This window comes from Anomaloglossus baeobatrachus, unplaced genomic scaffold, assembly GCF_048569485.1.
Source record: "Anomaloglossus baeobatrachus isolate aAnoBae1 unplaced genomic scaffold, aAnoBae1.hap1 Scaffold_373, whole genome shotgun sequence".
Taxonomy (NCBI): Eukaryota; Metazoa; Chordata; class Amphibia; order Anura; family Aromobatidae; genus Anomaloglossus; species Anomaloglossus baeobatrachus.
In genome coordinates this window covers 13589-31628 of record NW_027443076.1, presented here as the reverse complement: position 1 = coordinate 31628, position 18040 = coordinate 13589, and the positions used below count along the sequence as shown (strand labels likewise).

The 18040-nt window shown below is 46.2% G+C and overlaps 12 non-coding genes across 12 annotated transcripts; all 12 read left to right on the top strand.

Moving 5' to 3' along the window:
- The first annotated feature begins 23 nt into the window (after positions 1-23).
- LOC142274456 (U2 spliceosomal RNA) lies at positions 24-214 on the top strand. The gene has a single exon (XR_012738765.1). It is a non-coding gene; the product is annotated as a U2 spliceosomal RNA (small nuclear RNA).
- A 1387-nt stretch (positions 215-1601) lies between these two features.
- Positions 1602-1792, top strand: LOC142274486 (U2 spliceosomal RNA). The gene has a single exon (XR_012738781.1). It is a non-coding gene; the product is annotated as a U2 spliceosomal RNA (small nuclear RNA).
- A 1387-nt stretch (positions 1793-3179) lies between these two features.
- LOC142274485 (U2 spliceosomal RNA) lies at positions 3180-3370 on the top strand. The gene has a single exon (XR_012738780.1). It is a non-coding gene; the product is annotated as a U2 spliceosomal RNA (small nuclear RNA).
- Positions 3371-4757: 1387 nt separating this feature from the next.
- Positions 4758-4948, top strand: LOC142274484 (U2 spliceosomal RNA). The gene has a single exon (XR_012738779.1). It is a non-coding gene; the product is annotated as a U2 spliceosomal RNA (small nuclear RNA).
- Positions 4949-6335: 1387 nt separating this feature from the next.
- On the top strand, positions 6336-6526 carry LOC142274475 (U2 spliceosomal RNA). The gene has a single exon (XR_012738778.1). It is a non-coding gene; the product is annotated as a U2 spliceosomal RNA (small nuclear RNA).
- Positions 6527-7913: 1387 nt separating this feature from the next.
- On the top strand, positions 7914-8104 carry LOC142274463 (U2 spliceosomal RNA). Its single transcript, XR_012738771.1, has one exon. It is a non-coding gene; the product is annotated as a U2 spliceosomal RNA (small nuclear RNA).
- A 1387-nt stretch (positions 8105-9491) lies between these two features.
- Positions 9492-9682, top strand: LOC142274450 (U2 spliceosomal RNA). The gene has a single exon (XR_012738760.1). It is a non-coding gene; the product is annotated as a U2 spliceosomal RNA (small nuclear RNA).
- A 1387-nt stretch (positions 9683-11069) lies between these two features.
- LOC142274438 (U2 spliceosomal RNA) lies at positions 11070-11260 on the top strand. The gene has a single exon (XR_012738749.1). It is a non-coding gene; the product is annotated as a U2 spliceosomal RNA (small nuclear RNA).
- Positions 11261-12647: 1387 nt separating this feature from the next.
- On the top strand, positions 12648-12838 carry LOC142274425 (U2 spliceosomal RNA). Its single transcript, XR_012738737.1, has one exon. It is a non-coding gene; the product is annotated as a U2 spliceosomal RNA (small nuclear RNA).
- Positions 12839-14225: 1387 nt separating this feature from the next.
- LOC142274413 (U2 spliceosomal RNA) lies at positions 14226-14416 on the top strand. The gene has a single exon (XR_012738726.1). It is a non-coding gene; the product is annotated as a U2 spliceosomal RNA (small nuclear RNA).
- Positions 14417-15803: 1387 nt separating this feature from the next.
- On the top strand, positions 15804-15994 carry LOC142274401 (U2 spliceosomal RNA). The gene has a single exon (XR_012738715.1). It is a non-coding gene; the product is annotated as a U2 spliceosomal RNA (small nuclear RNA).
- A 1117-nt stretch (positions 15995-17111) lies between these two features.
- Positions 17112-17302, top strand: LOC142274388 (U2 spliceosomal RNA). The gene has a single exon (XR_012738704.1). It is a non-coding gene; the product is annotated as a U2 spliceosomal RNA (small nuclear RNA).
- The last annotated feature ends 738 nt before the right edge of the window (positions 17303-18040 follow it).

The window sequence follows — 18040 nt, the reverse complement described above, 5'->3', positions numbered from 1 at the left end:
CGAGGCCCAAACCAATTCTGGTTATCGCTTCTCGGCCTTTTGGCTAAGATCAAGTGTAGTATCTGTTCTTATCAGTTTAATATCTGATACGTCCCCTATCTGGGGAGCATATATTAAATGGATTTTTAGAACAGGGAGATGGAAAAAGAGCTTGCTCTGTCCACTCCACGCATTGACCTGGTATTGCAGTACCTCCAGGAACGGTGCACCCCTTCTTAACCCAGTTTCCAAAAGCAGAACTCAATTCACCTGATTCATATTAGCCCGATTTAATGAATTGGAAGAAAGCATACGTCTTCATATGCACCTCAATTTGGCCCATTCACTTTTCACACTTCCTCCTTTTGTTTTTTATCTTTCACACTTTTGACTTTCTTTATTCATCCAAATAGCAAACTCATCACCACTCAACCTGACCAACTCGGCTATGTCCCCGTGCTGCAGTTCTCTGTCTTATCTAGATCATTTGCAATTGAATGGAATAGATCCCTTTTGGACAAAGTGGATTCACCTGCTGCTGCAGTGACCACAGGTGTGATAAGATCTAGAATTGGCATCTGGTGCGATCTCTCCGCTTCCACTCCAAAGAAAGTTACCTGTTTATTCCTATCATGCATTGGTTTTTGGGGTTTTCTTTGAGTAATGATGATCTCTTTAGTAGTCTGTTGGCGCCCTCTCCTGGAGGAATAGTTTGCTTGCTCTTGGACATTCTAAAAGAGAGGTCATGATAGACATTGAGCTTCTGAGCTCAATTGGGGACAGTCATGGGTGATGAATGTTTGCAACCTACTGCGAAGCCTCATACCGCAATATAAGGAACGTCAAATACTAAGAAAGGGCGGCCTATGAAAGAATTACTACTTTCAATAAGTACACTTAAACGGCTAATTGGGAATAGAAAAACTGTAAAAAGCCCTCTGAGAAAGCCCCCCTCTAACCTTTGATAGTAAGCTTTTCTGTAGTCTGCCTGTTGATGTATTTTCCGTTTGAACTGTGCACAACATGAAGAGACGGAACACTGGCGGCTTGTCACAATGCCCCCCGATGACATCACAATAGCGCTGCTGCCTAGAAAACAAGCTGCGCAGAAGAAGTTGTTCTTTGGGTGGGAGGGTGGGCTAGTGGAAGGAGGGGGCAATCTCTTTTTTTCCCGGGTGGTAGGGGGATGACAGGAGAAGGGAAGCGGGTGGTGAGAAAGGTACAGAGGGCAGGGTTTGGGGGCTGGGAAGGAAAGGGAAAAGATTAGGGTTTGGGGATGATGAAAGGGCTTTCTACGGGTAAGGATGGCAAAAGGTGGCAGTGACGGAAAGTCAGGCAACCTGTCCTGTCCGTCTTTTTGTATCGTGAATTGGAAAGACTGCAAGGGGGAGGGGAGTTGCTTGCGCCCTAAAGGAGGAGTTATTCAGATTCATTGCAGTGGGCGGCGGCTGCAAAACGCACCATTCTTCTTGTTTTTGCTCTGCAAAGCAGCCTTTTCAAGGGTTGGCTTGGGTGACAAAATGTCTTGTGTAGGCGTGGGTTTGTCTCCCTCTCGCTCTCTCTCCCTAAGATGTGTCCGGCATAGGCCAGGGTGCCACTCGAGGCCCAAACCAATTCTGGTTATCGCTTCTCGGCCTTTTGGCTAAGATCAAGTGTAGTATCTGTTCTTATCAGTTTAATATCTGATACGTCCCCTATCTGGGGACCATATATTAAATGGATTTTTAGAACAGGGAGATGGAAAAAGAGCTTGCTCTGTCCACTCCACGCATTGACCTGGTATTGCAGTACCTCCAGGAACGGTGCACCCCTTCTTAACCCAGTTTCCAAAAGCAGAACTCAATTCACCTGATTCATATTAGCCCGATTTAATGAATTGGAAGAAAGCATACGTCTTCATATGCACCTCAATTTGGCCCATTCACTTTTCACACTTCCTCCTTTTGTTTTTTATCTTTCACACTTTTGACTTTCTTTATTCATCCAAATAGCAAACTCATCACCACTCAACCTGACCAACTCGGCTATGTCCCCGTGCTGCAGTTCTCTGTCTTATCTAGATCATTTGCAATTGAATGGAATAGATCCCTTTTGGACAAAGTGGATTCACCTGCTGCTGCAGTGACCACAGGTGTGATAAGATCTAGAATTGGCATCTGGTGCGATCTCTCCGCTTCCACTCCAAAGAAAGTTACCTGTTTATTCCTATCATGCATTGGTTTTTGGGGTTTTCTTTGAGTAATGATGATCTCTTTAGTAGTCTGTTGGCGCCCTCTCCTGGAGGAATAGTTTGCTTGCTCTTGGACATTCTAAAAGAGAGGTCATGATAGACATTGAGCTTCTGAGCTCAATTGGGGACAGTCATGGGTGATGAATGTTTGCAACCTACTGCGAAGCCTCATACCGCAATATAAGGAACGTCAAATACTAAGAAAGGGCGGCCTATGAAAGAATTACTACTTTCAATAAGTACACTTAAACGGCTAATTGGGAATAGAAAAACTGTAAAAAGCCCTCTGAGAAAGCCCCCCTCTAACCTTTGATAGTAAGCTTTTCTGTAGTCTGCCTGTTGATGTATTTTCCGTTTGAACTGTGCACAACATGAAGAGACGGAACACTGGCGGCTTGTCACAATGCCCCCCGATGACATCACAATAGCGCTGCTGCCTAGAAAACAAGCTGCGCAGAAGAAGTTGTTCTTTGGGTGGGAGGGTGGGCTAGTGGAAGGAGGGGGCAATCTCTTTTTTTCCCGGGTGGTAGGGGGATGACAGGAGAAGGGAAGCGGGTGGTGAGAAAGGTACAGAGGGCAGGGTTTGGGGGCTGGGAAGGAAAGGGAAAAGATTAGGGTTTGGGGATGATGAAAGGGCTTTCTACGGGTAAGGATGGCAAAGGGTGGCAGTGACGGAAAGTCAGGCAACCTGTCCTGTCCGTCTTTTTGTATCGTGAATTGGAAAGACTGCAAGGGGGAGGGGAGTTGCTTGCGCCCTAAAGGAGGAGTTATTCAGATTCATTGCAGTGGGCGGCGGCTGCAAAACGCACCATTCTTCTTGTTTTTGCTCTGCAAAGCAGCCTTTTCAAGGGTTGGCTTGGGTGACAAAATGTCTTGTGTAGGCGTGGGTTTGTCTCCCTCTCGCTCTCTCTCCCTAAGATGTGTCCGGCATAGGCCAGGGTGCCACTCGAGGCCCAAACCAATTCTGGTTATCGCTTCTCGGCCTTTTGGCTAAGATCAAGTGTAGTATCTGTTCTTATCAGTTTAATATCTGATACGTCCCCTATCTGGGGACCATATATTAAATGGATTTTTAGAACAGGGAGATGGAAAAAGAGCTTGCTCTGTCCACTCCACGCATTGACCTGGTATTGCAGTACCTCCAGGAACGGTGCACCCCTTCTTAACCCAGTTTCCAAAAGCAGAACTCAATTCACCTGATTCATATTAGCCCGATTTAATGAATTGGAAGAAAGCATACGTCTTCATATGCACCTCAATTTGGCCCATTCACTTTTCACACTTCCTCCTTTTGTTTTTTATCTTTCACACTTTTGACTTTCTTTATTCATCCAAATAGCAAACTCATCACCACTCAACCTGACCAACTCGGCTATGTCCCCGTGCTGCAGTTCTCTGTCTTATCTAGATCATTTGCAATTGAATGGAATAGATCCCTTTTGGACAAAGTGGATTCACCTGCTGCTGCAGTGACCACAGGTGTGATAAGATCTAGAATTGGCATCTGGTGCGATCTCTCCGCTTCCACTCCAAAGAAAGTTACCTGTTTATTCCTATCATGCATTGGTTTTTGGGGTTTTCTTTGAGTAATGATGATCTCTTTAGTAGTCTGTTGGCGCCCTCTCCTGGAGGAATAGTTTGCTTGCTCTTGGACATTCTAAAAGAGAGGTCATGATAGACATTGAGCTTCTGAGCTCAATTGGGGACAGTCATGGGTGATGAATGTTTGCAACCTACTGCGAAGCCTCATACCGCAATATAAGGAACGTCAAATACTAAGAAAGGGCGGCCTATGAAAGAATTACTACTTTCAATAAGTACACTTAAACGGCTAATTGGGAATAGAAAAACTGTAAAAAGCCCTCTGAGAAAGCCCCCCTCTAACCTTTGATAGTAAGCTTTTCTGTAGTCTGCCTGTTGATGTATTTTCCGTTTGAACTGTGCACAACATGAAGAGACGGAACACTGGCGGCTTGTCACAATGCCCCCCGATGACATCACAATAGCGCTGCTGCCTAGAAAACAAGCTGCGCAGAAGAAGTTGTTCTTTGGGTGGGAGGGTGGGCTAGTGGAAGGAGGGGGCAATCTCTTTTTTTCCCGGGTGGTAGGGGGATGACAGGAGAAGGGAAGCGGGTGGTGAGAAAGGTACAGAGGGCAGGGTTTGGGGGCTGGGAAGGAAAGGGAAAAGATTAGGGTTTGGGGATGATGAAAGGGCTTTCTACGGGTAAGGATGGCAAAGGGTGGCAGTGACGGAAAGTCAGGCAACCTGTCCTGTCCGTCTTTTTGTATCGTGAATTGGAAAGACTGCAAGGGGGAGGGGAGTTGCTTGCGCCCTAAAGGAGGAGTTATTCAGATTCATTGCAGTGGGCGGCGGCTGCAAAACGCACCATTCTTCTTGTTTTTGCTCTGCAAAGCAGCCTTTTCAAGGGTTGGCTTGGGTGACAAAATGTCTTGTGTAGGCGTGGGTTTGTCTCCCTCTCGCTCTCTCTCCCTAAGATGTGTCCGGCATAGGCCAGGGTGCCACTCGAGGCCCAAACCAATTCTGGTTATCGCTTCTCGGCCTTTTGGCTAAGATCAAGTGTAGTATCTGTTCTTATCAGTTTAATATCTGATACGTCCCCTATCTGGGGACCATATATTAAATGGATTTTTAGAACAGGGAGATGGAAAAAGAGCTTGCTCTGTCCACTCCACGCATTGACCTGGTATTGCAGTACCTCCAGGAACGGTGCACCCCTTCTTAACCCAGTTTCCAAAAGCAGAACTCAATTCACCTGATTCATATTAGCCCGATTTAATGAATTGGAAGAAAGCATACGTCTTCATATGCACCTCAATTTGGCCCATTCACTTTTCACACTTCCTCCTTTTGTTTTTTATCTTTCACACTTTTGACTTTCTTTATTCATCCAAATAGCAAACTCATCACCACTCAACCTGACCAACTCGGCTATGTCCCCGTGCTGCAGTTCTCTGTCTTATCTAGATCATTTGCAATTGAATGGAATAGATCCCTTTTGGACAAAGTGGATTCACCTGCTGCTGCAGTGACCACAGGTGTGATAAGATCTAGAATTGGCATCTGGTGCGATCTCTCCGCTTCCACTCCAAAGAAAGTTACCTGTTTATTCCTATCATGCATTGGTTTTTGGGGTTTTCTTTGAGTAATGATGATCTCTTTAGTAGTCTGTTGGCGCCCTCTCCTGGAGGAATAGTTTGCTTGCTCTTGGACATTCTAAAAGAGAGGTCATGATAGACATTGAGCTTCTGAGCTCAATTGGGGACAGTCATGGGTGATGAATGTTTGCAACCTACTGCGAAGCCTCATACCGCAATATAAGGAACGTCAAATACTAAGAAAGGGCGGCCTATGAAAGAATTACTACTTTCAATAAGTACACTTAAACGGCTAATTGGGAATAGAAAAACTGTAAAAAGCCCTCTGAGAAAGCCCCCCTCTAACCTTTGATAGTAAGCTTTTCTGTAGTCTGCCTGTTGATGTATTTTCCGTTTGAACTGTGCACAACATGAAGAGACGGAACACTGGCGGCTTGTCACAATGCCCCCCGATGACATCACAATAGCGCTGCTGCCTAGAAAACAAGCTGCGCAGAAGAAGTTGTTCTTTGGGTGGGAGGGTGGGCTAGTGGAAGGAGGGGGCAATCTCTTTTTTTCCCGGGTGGTAGGGGGATGACAGGAGAAGGGAAGCGGGTGGTGAGAAAGGTACAGAGGGCAGGGTTTGGGGGCTGGGAAGGAAAGGGAAAAGATTAGGGTTTGGGGATGATGAAAGGGCTTTCTACGGGTAAGGATGGCAAAGGGTGGCAGTGACGGAAAGTCAGGCAACCTGTCCTGTCCGTCTTTTTGTATCGTGAATTGGAAAGACTGCAAGGGGGAGGGGAGTTGCTTGCGCCCTAAAGGAGGAGTTATTCAGATTCATTGCAGTGGGCGGCGGCTGCAAAACGCACCATTCTTCTTGTTTTTGCTCTGCAAAGCAGCCTTTTCAAGGGTTGGCTTGGGTGACAAAATGTCTTGTGTAGGCGTGGGTTTGTCTCCCTCTCGCTCTCTCTCCCTAAGATGTGTCCGGCATAGGCCAGGGTGCCACTCGAGGCCCAAACCAATTCTGGTTATCGCTTCTCGGCCTTTTGGCTAAGATCAAGTGTAGTATCTGTTCTTATCAGTTTAATATCTGATACGTCCCCTATCTGGGGACCATATATTAAATGGATTTTTAGAACAGGGAGATGGAAAAAGAGCTTGCTCTGTCCACTCCACGCATTGACCTGGTATTGCAGTACCTCCAGGAACGGTGCACCCCTTCTTAACCCAGTTTCCAAAAGCAGAACTCAATTCACCTGATTCATATTAGCCCGATTTAATGAATTGGAAGAAAGCATACGTCTTCATATGCACCTCAATTTGGCCCATTCACTTTTCACACTTCCTCCTTTTGTTTTTTATCTTTCACACTTTTGACTTTCTTTATTCATCCAAATAGCAAACTCATCACCACTCAACCTGACCAACTCGGCTATGTCCCCGTGCTGCAGTTCTCTGTCTTATCTAGATCATTTGCAATTGAATGGAATAGATCCCTTTTGGACAAAGTGGATTCACCTGCTGCTGCAGTGACCACAGGTGTGATAAGATCTAGAATTGGCATCTGGTGCGATCTCTCCGCTTCCACTCCAAAGAAAGTTACCTGTTTATTCCTATCATGCATTGGTTTTTGGGGTTTTCTTTGAGTAATGATGATCTCTTTAGTAGTCTGTTGGCGCCCTCTCCTGGAGGAATAGTTTGCTTGCTCTTGGACATTCTAAAAGAGAGGTCATGATAGACATTGAGCTTCTGAGCTCAATTGGGGACAGTCATGGGTGATGAATGTTTGCAACCTACTGCGAAGCCTCATACCGCAATATAAGGAACGTCAAATACTAAGAAAGGGCGGCCTATGAAAGAATTACTACTTTCAATAAGTACACTTAAACGGCTAATTGGGAATAGAAAAACTGTAAAAAGCCCTCTGAGAAAGCCCCCCTCTAACCTTTGATAGTAAGCTTTTCTGTAGTCTGCCTGTTGATGTATTTTCCGTTTGAACTGTGCACAACATGAAGAGACGGAACACTGGCGGCTTGTCACAATGCCCCCCGATGACATCACAATAGCGCTGCTGCCTAGAAAACAAGCTGCGCAGAAGAAGTTGTTCTTTGGGTGGGAGGGTGGGCTAGTGGAAGGAGGGGGCAATCTCTTTTTTTCCCGGGTGGTAGGGGGATGACAGGAGAAGGGAAGCGGGTGGTGAGAAAGGTACAGAGGGCAGGGTTTGGGGGCTGGGAAGGAAAGGGAAAAGATTAGGGTTTGGGGATGATGAAAGGGCTTTCTACAGGTAAGGATGGCAAAGGGTGGCAGTGACGGAAAGTCAGGCAACCTGTCCTGTCCGTCTTTTTGTATCGTGAATTGGAAAGACTGCAAGGGGGAGGGGAGTTGCTTGCACCCTAAAGGAGGAGTTATTCAGATTCATTGCAGTGGGCGGCGGCTGCAAAACGCACCATTCTTCTTGTTTTTGCTCTGCAAAGCAGCCTTTTCAAGGGTTGGCTTGGGTGACAAAATGTCTTGTGTAGGCGTGGGTTTGTCTCCCTCTCGCTCTCTCTCCCTAAGATGTGTCCGGCATAGGCCAGGGTGCCACTCGAGGCCCAAACCAATTCTGGTTATCGCTTCTCGGCCTTTTGGCTAAGATCAAGTGTAGTATCTGTTCTTATCAGTTTAATATCTGATACGTCCCCTATCTGGGGACCATATATTAAATGGATTTTTAGAACAGGGAGATGGAAAAAGAGCTTGCTCTGTCCACTCCACGCATTGACCTGGTATTGCAGTACCTCCAGGAACGGTGCACCCCTTCTTAACCCAGTTTCCAAAAGCAGAACTCAATTCACCTGATTCATATTAGCCCGATTTAATGAATTGGAAGAAAGCATACGTCTTCATATGCACCTCAATTTGGCCCATTCACTTTTCACACTTCCTCCTTTTGTTTTTTATCTTTCACACTTTTGACTTTCTTTATTCATCCAAATAGCAAACTCATCACCACTCAACCTGACCAACTCGGCTATGTCCCCGTGCTGCAGTTCTCTGTCTTATCTAGATCATTTGCAATTGAATGGAATAGATCCCTTTTGGACAAAGTGGATTCACCTGCTGCTGCAGTGACCACAGGTGTGATAAGATCTAGAATTGGCATCTGGTGCGATCTCTCCGCTTCCACTCCAAAGAAAGTTACCTGTTTATTCCTATCATGCATTGGTTTTTGGGGTTTTCTTTGAGTAATGATGATCTCTTTAGTAGTCTGTTGGCGCCCTCTCCTGGAGGAATAGTTTGCTTGCTCTTGGACATTCTAAAAGAGAGGTCATGATAGACATTGAGCTTCTGAGCTCAATTGGGGACAGTCATGGGTGATGAATGTTTGCAACCTACTGCGAAGCCTCATACCGCAATATAAGGAACGTCAAATACTAAGAAAGGGCGGCCTATGAAAGAATTACTACTTTCAATAAGTACACTTAAACGGCTAATTGGGAATAGAAAAACTGTAAAAAGCCCTCTGAGAAAGCCCCCCTCTAACCTTTGATAGTAAGCTTTTCTGTAGTCTGCCTGTTGATGTATTTTCCGTTTGAACTGTGCACAACATGAAGAGACGGAACACTGGCGGCTTGTCACAATGCCCCCCGATGACATCACAATAGCGCTGCTGCCTAGAAAACAAGCTGCGCAGAAGAAGTTGTTCTTTGGGTGGGAGGGTGGGTTAGTGGAAGGAGGGGGCAATCTCTTTTTTTCCCGGGTGGTAGGGGGATGACAGGAGAAGGGAAGCGGGTGGTGAGAAAGGTACAGAGGGCAGGGTTTGGGGGCTGGGAAGGAAAGGGAAAAGATTAGGGTTTGGGGATGATGAAAGGGCTTTCTACGGGTAAGGATGGCAAAGGGTGGCAGTGACGGAAAGTCAGGCAACCTGTCCTGTCCGTCTTTTTGTATCGTGAATTGGAAAGACTGCAAGGGGGAGGGGAGTTGCTTGCGCCCTAAAGGAGGAGTTATTCAGATTCATTGCAGTGGGCGGCGGCTGCAAAACGCACCATTCTTCTTGTTTTTGCTCTGCAAAGCAGCCTTTTCAAGGGTTGGCTTGGGTGACAAAATGTCTTGTGTAGGCGTGGGTTTGTCTCCCTCTCGCTCTCTCTCCCTAAGATGTGTCCGGCATAGGCCAGGGTGCCACTCGAGGCCCAAACCAATTCTGGTTATCGCTTCTCGGCCTTTTGGCTAAGATCAAGTGTAGTATCTGTTCTTATCAGTTTAATATCTGATACGTCCCCTATCTGGGGACCATATATTAAATGGATTTTTAGAACAGGGAGATGGAAAAAGAGCTTGCTCTGTCCACTCCACGCATTGACCTGGTATTGCAGTACCTCCAGGAACGGTGCACCCCTTCTTAACCCAGTTTCCAAAAGCAGAACTCAATTCACCTGATTCATATTAGCCCGATTTAATGAATTGGAAGAAAGCATACGTCTTCATATGCACCTCAATTTGGCCCATTCACTTTTCACACTTCCTCCTTTTGTTTTTTATCTTTCACACTTTTGACTTTCTTTATTCATCCAAATAGCAAACTCATCACCACTCAACCTGACCAACTCGGCTATGTCCCCGTGCTGCAGTTCTCTGTCTTATCTAGATCATTTGCAATTGAATGGAATAGATCCCTTTTGGACAAAGTGGATTCACCTGCTGCTGCAGTGACCACAGGTGTGATAAGATCTAGAATTGGCATCTGGTGCGATCTCTCCGCTTCCACTCCAAAGAAAGTTACCTGTTTATTCCTATCATGCATTGGTTTTTGGGGTTTTCTTTGAGTAATGATGATCTCTTTAGTAGTCTGTTGGCGCCCTCTCCTGGAGGAATAGTTTGCTTGCTCTTGGACATTCTAAAAGAGAGGTCATGATAGACATTGAGCTTCTGAGCTCAATTGGGGACAGTCATGGGTGATGAATGTTTGCAACCTACTGCGAAGCCTCATACCGCAATATAAGGAACGTCAAATACTAAGAAAGGGCGGCCTATGAAAGAATTACTACTTTCAATAAGTACACTTAAACGGCTAATTGGGAATAGAAAAACTGTAAAAAGCCCTCTGAGAAAGCCCCCCTCTAACCTTTGATAGTAAGCTTTTCTGTAGTCTGCCTGTTGATGTATTTTCCGTTTGAACTGTGCACAACATGAAGAGACGGAACACTGGCGGCTTGTCACAATGCCCCCCGATGACATCACAATAGCGCTGCTGCCTAGAAAACAAGCTGCGCAGAAGAAGTTGTTCTTTGGGTGGGAGGGTGGGCTAGTGGAAGGAGGGGGCAATCTCTTTTTTTCCCGGGTGGTAGGGGGATGACAGGAGAAGGGAAGCGGGTGGTGAGAAAGGTACAGAGGGCAGGGTTTGGGGGCTGGGAAGGAAAGGGAAAAGATTAGGGTTTGGGGATGATGAAAGGGCTTTCTACGGGTAAGGATGGCAAAGGGTGGCAGTGACGGAAAGTCAGGCAACCTGTCCTGTCCGTCTTTTTGTATCGTGAATTGGAAAGACTGCAAGGGGGAGGGGAGTTGCTTGCGCCCTAAAGGAGGAGTTATTCAGATTCATTGCAGTGGGCGGCGGCTGCAAAACGCACCATTCTTCTTGTTTTTGCTCTGCAAAGCAGCCTTTTCAAGGGTTGGCTTGGGTGACAAAATGTCTTGTGTAGGCGTGGGTTTGTCTCCCTCTCGCTCTCTCTCCCTAAGATGTGTCCGGCATAGGCCAGGGTGCCACTCGAGGCCCAAACCAATTCTGGTTATCGCTTCTCGGCCTTTTGGCTAAGATCAAGTGTAGTATCTGTTCTTATCAGTTTAATATCTGATACGTCCCCTATCTGGGGACCATATATTAAATGGATTTTTAGAACAGGGAGATGGAAAAAGAGCTTGCTCTGTCCACTCCACGCATTGACCTGGTATTGCAGTACCTCCAGGAACGGTGCACCCCTTCTTAACCCAGTTTCCAAAAGCAGAACTCAATTCACCTGATTCATATTAGCCCGATTTAATGAATTGGAAGAAAGCATACGTCTTCATATGCACCTCAATTTGGCCCATTCACTTTTCACACTTCCTCCTTTTGTTTTTTATCTTTCACACTTTTGACTTTCTTTATTCATCCAAATAGCAAACTCATCACCACTCAACCTGACCAACTCGGCTATGTCCCCGTGCTGCAGTTCTCTGTCTTATCTAGATCATTTGCAATTGAATGGAATAGATCCCTTTTGGACAAAGTGGATTCACCTGCTGCTGCAGTGACCACAGGTGTGATAAGATCTAGAATTGGCATCTGGTGCGATCTCTCCGCTTCCACTCCAAAGAAAGTTACCTGTTTATTCCTATCATGCATTGGTTTTTGGGGTTTTCTTTGAGTAATGATGATCTCTTTAGTAGTCTGTTGGCGCCCTCTCCTGGAGGAATAGTTTGCTTGCTCTTGGACATTCTAAAAGAGAGGTCATGATAGACATTGAGCTTCTGAGCTCAATTGGGGACAGTCATGGGTGATGAATGTTTGCAACCTACTGCGAAGCCTCATACCGCAATATAAGGAACGTCAAATACTAAGAAAGGGCGGCCTATGAAAGAATTACTACTTTCAATAAGTACACTTAAACGGCTAATTGGGAATAGAAAAACTGTAAAAAGCCCTCTGAGAAAGCCCCCCTCTAACCTTTGATAGTAAGCTTTTCTGTAGTCTGCCTGTTGATGTATTTTCCGTTTGAACTGTGCACAACATGAAGAGACGGAACACTGGCGGCTTGTCACAATGCCCCCCGATGACATCACAATAGCGCTGCTGCCTAGAAAACAAGCTGCGCAGAAGAAGTTGTTCTTTGGGTGGGAGGGTGGGCTAGTGGAAGGAGGGGGCAATCTCTTTTTTTCCCGGGTGGTAGGGGGATGACAGGAGAAGGGAAGCGGGTGGTGAGAAAGGTACAGAGGGCAGGGTTTGGGGGCTGGGAAGGAAAGGGAAAAGATTAGGGTTTGGGGATGATGAAAGGGCTTTCTACGGGTAAGGATGGCAAAGGGTGGCAGTGACGGAAAGTCAGGCAACCTGTCCTGTCCGTCTTTTTGTATCGTGAATTGGAAAGACTGCAAGGGGGAGGGGAGTTGCTTGCGCCCTAAAGGAGGAGTTATTCAGATTCATTGCAGTGGGCGGCGGCTGCAAAACGCACCATTCTTCTTGTTTTTGCTCTGCAAAGCAGCCTTTTCAAGGGTTGGCTTGGGTGACAAAATGTCTTGTGTAGGCGTGGGTTTGTCTCCCTCTCGCTCTCTCTCCCTAAGATGTGTCCGGCATAGGCCAGGGTGCCACTCGAGGCCCAAACCAATTCTGGTTATCGCTTCTCGGCCTTTTGGCTAAGATCAAGTGTAGTATCTGTTCTTATCAGTTTAATATCTGATACGTCCCCTATCTGGGGACCATATATTAAATGGATTTTTAGAACAGGGAGATGGAAAAAGAGCTTGCTCTGTCCACTCCACGCATTGACCTGGTATTGCAGTACCTCCAGGAACGGTGCACCCCTTCTTAACCCAGTTTCCAAAAGCAGAACTCAATTCACCTGATTCATATTAGCCCGATTTAATGAATTGGAAGAAAGCATACGTCTTCATATGCACCTCAATTTGGCCCATTCACTTTTCACACTTCCTCCTTTTGTTTTTTATCTTTCACACTTTTGACTTTCTTTATTCATCCAAATAGCAAACTCATCACCACTCAACCTGACCAACTCGGCTATGTCCCCGTGCTGCAGTTCTCTGTCTTATCTAGATCATTTGCAATTGAATGGAATAGATCCCTTTTGGACAAAGTGGATTCACCTGCTGCTGCAGTGACCACAGGTGTGATAAGATCTAGAATTGGCATCTGGTGCGATCTCTCCGCTTCCACTCCAAAGAAAGTTACCTGTTTATTCCTATCATGCATTGGTTTTTGGGGTTTTCTTTGAGTAATGATGATCTCTTTAGTAGTCTGTTGGCGCCCTCTCCTGGAGGAATAGTTTGCTTGCTCTTGGACATTCTAAAAGAGAGGTCATGATAGACATTGAGCTTCTGAGCTCAATTGGGGACAGTCATGGGTGATGAATGTTTGCAACCTACTGCGAAGCCTCATACCGCAATATAAGGAACGTCAAATACTAAGAAAGGGCGGCCTATGAAAGAATTACTACTTTCAATAAGTACACTTAAACGGCTAATTGGGAATAGAAAAACTGTAAAAAGCCCTCTGAGAAAGCCCCCCTCTAACCTTTGATAGTAAGCTTTTCTGTAGTCTGCCTGTTGATGTATTTTCCGTTTGAACTGTGCACAACATGAAGAGACGGAACACTGGCGGCTTGTCACAATGCCCCCCGATGACATCACAATAGCGCTGCTGCCTAGAAAACAAGCTGCGCAGAAGAAGTTGTTCTTTGGGTGGGAGGGTGGGCTAGTGGAAGGAGGGGGCAATCTCTTTTTTTCCCGGGTGGTAGGGGGATGACAGGAGAAGGGAAGCGGGTGGTGAGAAAGGTACAGAGGGCAGGGTTTGGGGGCTGGGAAGGAAAGGGAAAAGATTAGGGTTTGGGGATGATGAAAGGGCTTTCTACGGGTAAGGATGGCAAAGGGTGGCAGTGACGGAAAGTCAGGCAACCTGTCCTGTCCGTCTTTTTGTATCGTGAATTGGAAAGACTGCAAGGGGGAGGGGAGTTGCTTGCGCCCTAAAGGAGGAGTTATTCAGATTCATTGCAGTGGGCGGCGGCTGCAAAACGCACCATTCTTCTTGTTTTTGCTCTGCAAAGCAGCCTTTTCAAGGGTTGGCTTGGGTGACAAAATGTCTTGTGTAGGCGTGGGTTTGTCTCCCTCTCGCTCTCTCTCCCTAAGATGTGTCCGGCATAGGCCAGGGTGCCACTCGAGGCCCAAACCAATTCTGGTTATCGCTTCTCGGCCTTTTGGCTAAGATCAAGTGTAGTATCTGTTCTTATCAGTTTAATATCTGATACGTCCCCTATCTGGGGACCATATATTAAATGGATTTTTAGAACAGGGAGATGGAAAAAGAGCTTGCTCTGTCCACTCCACGCATTGACCTGGTATTGCAGTACCTCCAGGAACGGTGCACCCCTTCTTAACCCAGTTTCCAAAAGCAGAACTCAATTCACCTGATTCATATTAGCCCGATTTAATGAATTGGAAGAAAGCATACGTCTTCATATGCACCTCAATTTGGCCCATTCACTTTTCACACTTCCTCCTTTTGTTTTTTATCTTTCACACTTTTGACTTTCTTTATTCATCCAAATAGCAAACTCATCACCACTCAACCTGACCAACTCGGCTATGTCCCCGTGCTGCAGTTCTCTGTCTTATCTAGATCATTTGCAATTGAATGGAATAGATCCCTTTTGGACAAAGTGGATTCACCTGCTGCTGCAGTGACCACAGGTGTGATAAGATCTAGAATTGGCATCTGGTGCGATCTCTCCGCTTCCACTCCAAAGAAAGTTACCTGTTTATTCCTATCATGCATTGGTTTTTGGGGTTTTCTTTGAGTAATGATGATCTCTTTAGTAGTCTGTTGGCGCCCTCTCCTGGAGGAATAGTTTGCTTGCTCTTGGACATTCTAAAAGAGAGGTCATGATAGACATTGAGCTTCTGAGCTCAATTGGGGACAGTCATGGGTGATGAATGTTTGCAACCTACTGCGAAGCCTCATACCGCAATATAAGGAACGTCAAATACTAAGAAAGGGCGGCCTATGAAAGAATTACTACTTTCAATAAGTACACTTAAACGGCTAATTGGGAATAGAAAAACTGTAAAAAGCCCTCTGAGAAAGCCCCCCTCTAACCTTTGATAGTAAGCTTTTCTGTAGTCTGCCTGTTGATGTATTTTCCGTTTGAACTGTGCACAACATGAAGAGACGGAACACTGGCGGCTTGTCACAATGCCCCCCGATGACATCACAATAGCGCTGCTGCCTAGAAAACAAGCTGCGCAGAAGAAGTTGTTCTTTGGGTGGGAGGGTGGGCTAGTGGAAGGAGGGGGCAATCTCTTTTTTTCCCGGGTGGTAGGGGGATGACAGGAGAAGGGAAGCGGGTGGTGAGAAAGGTACAGAGGGCAGGGTTTGGGGGCTGGGAAGGAAAGGGAAAAGATTAGGGTTTGGGGATGATGAAAGGGCTTTCTACGGGTAAGGATGGCAAAGGGTGGCAGTGACGGAAAGTCAGGCAACCTGTCCTGTCCGTCTTTTTGTATCGTGAATTGGAAAGACTGCAAGGGGGAGGGGAGTTGCTTGCGCCCTAAAGGAGGAGTTATTCAGATTCATTGCAGTGGGCGGCGGCTGCAAAACGCACCATTCTTCTTGTTTTTGCTCTGCAAAGCAGCCTTTTCAAGGGTTGGCTTGGGTGACAAAATGTCTTGTGTAGGCGTGGGTTTGTCTCCCTCTCGCTCTCTCTCCCTAAGATGTGTCCGGCATAGGCCAGGGTGCCACTCGAGGCCCAAACCAATTCTGGTTATCGCTTCTCGGCCTTTTGGCTAAGATCAAGTGTAGTATCTGTTCTTATCAGTTTAATATCTGATACGTCCCCTATCTGGGGACCATATATTAAATGGATTTTTAGAACAGGGAGATGGAAAAAGAGCTTGCTCTGTCCACTCCACGCATTGACCTGGTATTGCAGTACCTCCAGGAACGGTGCACCCCTTCTTAACCCAGTTTCCAAAAGCAGAACTCGATTCACCTGATTCATATTAGCCCGATTAGCGAATTGAAATGAATTTTTATCTAACACACTTTTTACTTGCTTTATTCATCCAAATAGCAAACTCATCACCACTCAACTTCACCAACTCTGCTATGTCCCGTGCAGTATCTTGTTGTCAGTCTAATCTAGATCATGTGTAATTGAATGGAATAGATCCCTTTTGGACAAAGTGGAGTCAGATGCTGCAGTGACCACAGGTGTGAGAGGATCTACAATTGGCATCTGGTGTTATCTCTCTGCTTCCACTCCAAATAAAGTTACCTGTTGTTACCTGAACGTCAAATACTAAGAATGGGCGGCCTATGAAAGAATTAGTACTTTCATTAAGTATACTAAACCGGCTAATTGGGAATAGACAAACTGTAAAAAGCCCTCTGAGAAAGCCCCTCTCTAACCTTTGTTAGTAAGCTTTTCTGTAGCCTGCCTGTTGATGTATTTTCGGTTTGAACAGTGCACAACATGAAGAGACGGAACACTGGCGGCTTGTCACAATGCCCCCCGATGACATCACAATAGCGCTGCTGCCTAGAAAACAAGCTGCGCAGAAGAAGTTGTTCTTTGGGTGGGAGGGTGGGCTAGTGGAAGGAGGGGGCAATCTCTTTTTTTCCCGGGTGGTAGGGGGATGACAGGAGAAGGGAAGCGGGTGGTGAGAAAGGTACAGAGGGCAGGGTTTGGGGGCTGGGAAGGAAAGGGAAAAGATTAGGGTTTGGGGATGATGAAAGGGCTTTCTACGGGTAAGGATGGCAAAGGGTGGCAGTGACGGAAAGTCAGGCAACCTGTCCTGTCCGTCTTTTTGTATCGTGAATTGGAAAGACTGCAAGGGGGAGGGGAGTTGCTTGCGCCCTAAAGGAGGAGTTATTCAGATTCATTGCAGTGGGCGGCGGCTGCAAAACGCACCATTCTTCTTGTTTTTGCTCTGCAAAGCAGCCTTTTCAAGGGTTGGCTTGGGTGACAAAATGTCTTGTGTAGGCGTGGGTTTGTCTCCCTCTCGCTCTCTCTCCCTAAGATGTGTCCGGCATAGGCCAGGGTGCCACTCGAGGCCCAAACCAATTCTGGTTATCGCTTCTCGGCCTTTTGGCTAAGATCAAGTGTAGTATCTGTTCTTATCAGTTTAATATCTGATACGTCCCCTATCTGGGGACCATATATTAAATGGATTTTTAGAACAGGGAGATGGAAAAAGAGCTTGCTCTGTCCACTCCACGCATTGACCTGGTATTGCAGTACCTCCAGGAACGGTGCACCCCTTCTTAACCCAGTTTCCAAAAGCAGAACTCGATTCACCTGATTCATATTAGCCCGATTAGCGAATTGAAATGAATTTTTATCTAACACACTTTTTACTTGCTTTATTCATCCAAATAGCAAACTCATCACCACTCAACTTCACCAACTCTGCTATGTCCCGTGCAGTATCTTGTTGTCAGTCTAATCTAGATCATGTGTAATTGAATGGAATAGATCCCTTTTGGACAAAGTGGAGTCAGATGCTGCAGTGACCACAGGTGTGAGAGGATCTACAATTGGCATCTGGTGTTATCTCTCTGCTTCCACTCCAAATAAAGTTACCTGTTGTTACCTGAACGTCAAATACTAAGAATGGGCGGCCTATGAAAGAATTAGTACTTTCATTAAGTATACTAAACCGGCTAATTGGGAATAGACAAACTGTAAAAAGCCCTCTGAGAAAGCCCCTCTCTAACCTTTGTTAGTAAGCTTTTCTGTAGCCTGCCTGTTGATGTATTTTCGGTTTGAACAGTGCACAACATGAAGAGACGGAACACTGGCGGCTTGTCACAATGCCCCCCGATGACATCACAATAGCGCTGCTGCCTAGAAAACAAGCTGCGCAGAAGAAGTTGTTCTTTGGGTGGGAGGGTGGGCTAGTGGAAGGAGGGGGCAATCTCTTTTTTTCCCGGGTGGTAGGGGGATGACAGGAGAAGGGAAGCGGGTGGTGAGAAAGGTACAGAGGGCAGGGTTTGGGGGC